At 47.6% G+C, this 6009-nt stretch overlaps 1 protein-coding gene across 5 annotated transcripts in view; it reads right to left on the bottom strand.

Moving 5' to 3' along the window:
* Window positions 1-3088, bottom strand: part of SEMA6D (semaphorin 6D) — a 55608-nt gene extending 52520 nt beyond the window's left edge. For all 5 annotated transcript variants that reach the window (XM_032621945.1, XM_032621943.1, XM_032621944.1 and 2 more), the window contains exon 1: window positions 2407-3088. The gene's annotated coding sequence lies outside the window, so the exon portion shown is untranslated. The remainder of the gene's footprint in view (window positions 1-2406) is intronic.
* Window positions 3089-6009: the final 2921 nt, after the last annotated feature.

A 6009-nucleotide genomic window follows, 5' to 3' on the forward strand; every position in this document is an offset into this window, starting at 1 on the left:
CAGTTTCAACATGTGAATTACACTAATAGTACATTGTATTATTAGTGTTAAAGGCAGGAAGATTGGCCCCCTATAAATCTGTGGTATGGATAATCTTGCCTTAAAACCTTTAGGATGAAATAACATCCTTCAAAAAAAGATGCAGATTTACATTTCTTGCCAAATGATCCAGTTTTGCCACTCTTTGTTTCTTTGGATTCTTCTTTCTTACTTAAGTTGAACATAGAGAAACGTGTCTGCCTCACCTGATGTTGGAACGTTGGCTAGCATAGCTCCTTGCAAACGACAGGGACTCAATAAATACTGACTGGCTGGCATACCTCAAGCACTTCTTGCTTCCTCTAGAAACGAATCTAGAATGGGCAGGCTTAAAGTCTATTAACTGAAATAAAAGGTAATATTTTATCTTGTAATATGCTAAGAAAGGAGTCCACCTCCTACGGTTACACCAATAATGGCTAGACATTCAGCCAGGCTCTTAACTCTGCATAAAATGCATCAGAAGGGTGAAAAATGACCCTATTTCAGATGCATTTTTCACTCTTTGTCTCTTAGTGGAACTCAAATGCAAGAACAATGACTAAGCTAATTACCAAGGCTTATTTTGATGGAGCAGCAAGAAGTGAAGAACTTCTCCAGTTTCAGTAAGTCCTTAACAATTATGGGCATTTTTGTGAAACAAAGCTCCAATTCCTGCTTACTTTGTCTGTGTGCCTTTCACGCAATAGAAACCACCACACAGGAGTCAGGGGCCTACTTACGCAGAGCACAAGTTACTGGACAGATCCTTCCTGTTTAGCAAGCAGCCAGTGAACTTAAGTCCACTGGATTTCTAAGGAAGTTACCCTCACTCTAAGGACTAATAGGTTTGCATCACAACCATCTTTCAAATCCATCCAAACGAGGGGAGACAAGACCAGATGGTGCTATTAGAGGGCACCTAAATAAATAAATACGTAAATAAATAAATAAAGAGAAAGAGGGCAGACTGCCCACACATCTAAATCAAATTCAGGTCAACTAGCTGTTTGGTGAAGGAGAAGCCACGATATTCCAGGCACACTGTCCTGCATCACAGAAATGTTCCTCAAAAAAAGGTTACCTATGTAGCATCCCTAACAGAAACAAGGACAGGTAACAACTAGAATCCAGTAAGAAATAGTAACTGGCTGTTAATTTCAGCAAATGTACCACTGGAAGAAAATGGTTTGCTAAACAACACCATTTGGAAATCTCAGGGTTATTTATTTGTCTTTCTAAGAGCACAGTCTAGGGACCTAAATCAAAGCATGGACCCTAACTTTAAAAACAAAACTCAGCTATGTTTATTTACCTCAAGATGTTTAAGTTCATGGTAATACAGGCCCAAATCTCAGAGCTTACTTGGCAATTTCTATTCATCTAAGCCAGCATAAATGTTTGTGTCATATTGGCCAGCCTGACAGAATATGCCTGTCACTCACTACATTAAATGTGACGACACACAACTTAATTTCCCGAGTTAGATATCAAAGAGAGTGAGGGGATTTTTTTTTTAACAACATGGATAAACCAGCATCAAAACCTATTGTTAAACCACCAAAAGAATAGTAAAATCCTCACCTTGAGCTGTCTGGGATAAGATTTCTCAACTCTACAAGGAAGAAACCTTGAAAAATTTCTGCAAACAATTATTTCTCCAATTCTGAGGAACGGAGACCAAACCAGATTTAAAAATGTTAAACCTTTCCCCAGGACTTCAGCCTTGAAATAAAAGCATCCACTTTACTGCCCCAAATACCAAGTAGAGGGAAGGACAATCCTTAAAAAGCAACTAAACATTTTACTGCAGACTTAAATTCTTAGGAGCCAGAAGTTCTTGGGAAAATTGCCCTACACATTTCTTCTCCCAAGTAACTGGAAACACTACCGTTATTTTTAAGGGAAAGCCGTGGCCCATAGTGATGGACATAAGGTCCGATTATTGTTTGCAAAATCTGTATATCTATAATAATGATCTACTGTTCCTTCTGTGTGACTATCCCAGCTGAACATAGTGAGGAGTGGGGATGCCGGAACCTGGGTTACTGACTGGTCACCTCTGAATGAGGAATACTACTCTGGGTTCCTATAACACCGCTACTTCACTCCTCTCTAGCTCCATGACATTTAGCTCTTTAAAAGATCGGGATTTAGAGAATCACCTGACAGCAGTGGTCCCGAGAGCTGATTTAACAAAAAATTTTCAAACCCAGTTCTCATCCGCACCTTCAAGTCCTTTATGACCTTTAGTTTCAATCCAAGAGTTATACACGACAGAGGAAGCTTTAAGCCCTTCCAAATTACCCAAGGCGGCCGCTGTATCAGTTTCTGCAGACCAGGAAGAAACATCATTGCTGTCAAGACGGGAGATAAAAGTTTCCCTACCTTCCGCCTCACCATCCCCCTGCCAGCGGCTGCCGACGCGAGCGGCGGCTCCCTCCCGGCTGCAGAATGCCTCTCGCCACCGGAGAAGGGGCTCATGCAAAATTGACTCTTCCTTATTTGTTTCCATCCATAATTGATGGGTAGATGAGAACGTAACACATCTCAGCGCTGGGCTCTTGCCGCCTGGCGGAGACCCTGTCCAAGACGCTTCCGTAAATCATTTCCAGCCGGAGAACAAAGCACGGAAAGTTGCGGGGGAGAGCGGCCGGGAGGAGAAACTGGGCGCCGGGTGAGAGGCGGGCAGCCCTGGGCCCCGGAGTCCGCCCGCGGCGCGCTCGGCCAGCAGGGGGAGAGGGAGGGTTGGGAAGTGGCCGCCCTCCAGGCAGAAGCCGGTGCCGGAGCCTGGAGGGCTGGGGGAGGGCCGAGTCCCCCGAGCCCCCGCCCCTAGCCAACAGGCGCTACCGGTGGGCCGTCCGACCCGGGGGCGCACTGACAGGTAGCCGGCGTCCGCCGTGAGCCGCTCGTCCGTCGGCTGCTGAGCTGCGCCCCTTCTCCTGGCGCGGGCGGTTGCTCGCCCATCCACGGCTAGCCTGGCCCGGCGGTCCCAGAGTCGGCTCCCGGGCGGGCGAGCAGGCGGAAGGGGGCGGCGGAGCCAGCAGCCGGCTCCTTCAGCCTCGGCTCGGCGGTCGCGCGGGCTGGGGACGTGGTGCCCGGCACCGAGGCAGCCGGGTTCCCCCTGATAAGGTGCGGGGGAGCGCGGAGCTGGCGCTGCCTGGCGAGAAACTTTTGCTGGCTCCCTCCTTCCGCTTTTTTTTTCCCCGAGGGGGGCAGTGTTGGGGGGCCCACTCCCCTCAAGCCTCCAGCAATGCGAGTTTTGACGCGACCGCCAAACCTCTCCAGCCCTTTGCGCGTCCCTGGTACGGCAGGCGGAGAGAACAGCTTGGAAAAGAAATCAACTCTCCAGTGCCAACACACACGCATACGCACACGTACACATACACCAGAAGCAATTCAGGCTCTAAGGATCAGGGTCCGATCCCCACCAGGCGCCTAGAGCATTAGCAAATTTTTATAGGGCTGTCTTACCTCATGGGGGGAGGGGGGAGGCTGGTTTAAAAAAAAAAAAGAAAAAAGCTTGTCACGTTCAGGGAGAAAAGAAAATAAAAAATAAAGAAAAAATTAGAAAAAAAGAGATATATCCCTGTGTCTCTAGGTTTTGGCTTCTTCGATATAATCCTGAAACTCGCCACCAACAGTCCTTGCAGCAGCGGCAGCGACAACGACAGCAGCAGCGGGACGGAGCGGGAGCCAAACAAATCGAGGCACGGCAAATGGTGTAATTCGATCCATCTTCAAGTCAATCCATCAGGCGAGCCGGAGCCTCGTTCCCTCCCCGCACTCGGCAGCTCGCGGCGTGGGGCCCACCCCCGGGTGCGGACGGCAAGAGGCGCGGGCGGCCCGGCGCGCTCGCCCTCTCCCGAGCGCCGCGGCCAGCGCCGCCTGGAGGCCCCCAGCCCGGCGCCGCGGCCCGGCTGACCCCTCGGTGGCCTCCGCGTCCCTCCTCCCCGGCGCTCTGCTGCGCGCCCTCCCTCTCGCCACCTCTGAAGAGCTGCTCCTTCCAGCAACTCGCAGCGCCTCAGTCATCCAGCTCGCGGTGGCTGCTGCAGCCTGAGAAGCAGCCTTTTCGCTTTCCTACCTCTTTCCCTGTTTTTTTCGCTCCCTCACTTTTTTTGAGCTTTCCTCCAGACATGTAGAGGACAAGGCGTTGCAGCCCAGAGGAGCTGCAGGCACAGTTGATCCGTAAAGTTATGCCTTAGTTTCCTCATCTAAGATTTATTTTTTAAGCACATCCTTACAAGCCCGCCCCCATATTACATTTGTCGTCCCCCCGCCCCAATTTCTCTTTACAACCACTAAGCAAAACAGCTAGGAAGAAGCAATCAAACATTGTTTTATCTTTATAAAATACAGAAATTGCCTACTAAAAATCCCATTTCTACTTTGAATGAAAGCCATTCAGTACAGTGTAATTTTGCAGGCTAATGAGCAGGTTTTACAGGCAAATGTGTCGTGTAATATGTTCTGGGAGAAATGAAAATGTCCTTGAAGTGACATCATTTCAAATTGACTGTCACAAAGGAAAGGAAAAAAGTCACATACTTAAAAACAAGAGGATTTTAATCCAAACTTCATATCCAAGAACAGGCTGTGTTTTATTAAAATTTCCAGTTGATTTATGAATCACTGGGGGGTCTAAATGGCTGGAATGAACCGTGATGCCCTCATTTAAAGAAAAAGAAAGAAGGGAGCATTTCCGCCAAACTTTTAATTTTCATTTGAGTATGGTTAATTACCGTGAATGAGAGGAGAAGGGGGCAGAGAAAGGATTTTCCTTTCCTCAATGGTTCCTGCTTTCTCCTCAGCACAGTTACATGTTTACATTTAGGAAAAATACCCTGTACTGAGTTATTTCTAAAACTTCCACCGACAGCCTTGAAAAGGAACTCAAAAAAGACACCCCAAGGAACTGCTGCAGGACTCACACAGAGAGCTGTTTCCTCGCTAGTCAACACTTTGTTACCAAAAGGAAGAAGGAGGGAGGAAGAAGGGGAGTCTTTTAAAATATAACTCTCTTCCCGCTGTTCCTCCCATTCGAAGTAAGGGGTAGGGGGCAGAAGGAACAGCTTTGGCAACACAGCTTCGTGATTTTTCTGTTGTTGTTAAGGTTTTTGTTGGCTGGCTGGCTGGTGTTTTCAGGTTGTGCTGGGCTCTGACATCATTGCAAGTTACTTGGCAGTCCGGGCCCTTTCCCAGCCAACTTCTGACCCAGAAAGCTGTGCCTGTTTTACTGGTGCCCAGTCATTCCGTATTTTCTCCATCAAGGGAGCAAGCCCCGCTGCAGGCAAAGGGCTCTGTGCACTGAATGAAGATGCAAGAGGGTGACCAGTGGTTTGAGGAATCCTATCGCCACCCACCTGGAGGCAGAAAGCTTATGAACTGTCTTCTGTCTGCAGTAGCAGACAAGTAGCAGAGAAGAAAAAAAAGTTCAGTTCTCCAGATTCTTGAATTCTTTGCTGAAATTCTGCGACGGCCAGCTTTACAGAGCGCCACCCCAGAGAGTACAGTTTACCTGAGATTGAGCTCTTAAATTCAGGAATAAAAAAACCTTTAGGTTGCAGAAGAATATGCTGATAGGTTATTTCGAGCCAAGGATTAGATATGTAACTTATCACAGGGAAGGGAAAATAACTGTTTAGGATGACTTCCTTACTGGGTGCTTCTTAACTGCTAGGATCTTGTCTTATTTACCTGGACAGCCCCAGTGCCTAGCACAGTGCCTGGCATTTAATAGATACTCAATACATATTTGTTAAACAGATCTGGCAAGGAAACCCACAACTTTCTCACACTCTTTTATGTGCTGAATCAGGGAGTATAGTCATCTCTAGATTGTATGCTCCTCCAGGGTAGGGATTTATTCATTTGTGTCCCCAGGGCAAGCATAGTATCCATGTAAGGATGTTCACTGAATGAGTGAAGAAAAATGAAGAAAGGAAGAAGGACGGAAGGAAATAAGGAAGATTTTGGCTCTTTTCACACCTA

The sequence above is a fragment of the Phocoena sinus genome, chromosome 2, assembly GCF_008692025.1.
Source record: "Phocoena sinus isolate mPhoSin1 chromosome 2, mPhoSin1.pri, whole genome shotgun sequence".
NCBI lineage: Eukaryota > Metazoa > Chordata > Mammalia > Artiodactyla > Phocoenidae > Phocoena > Phocoena sinus.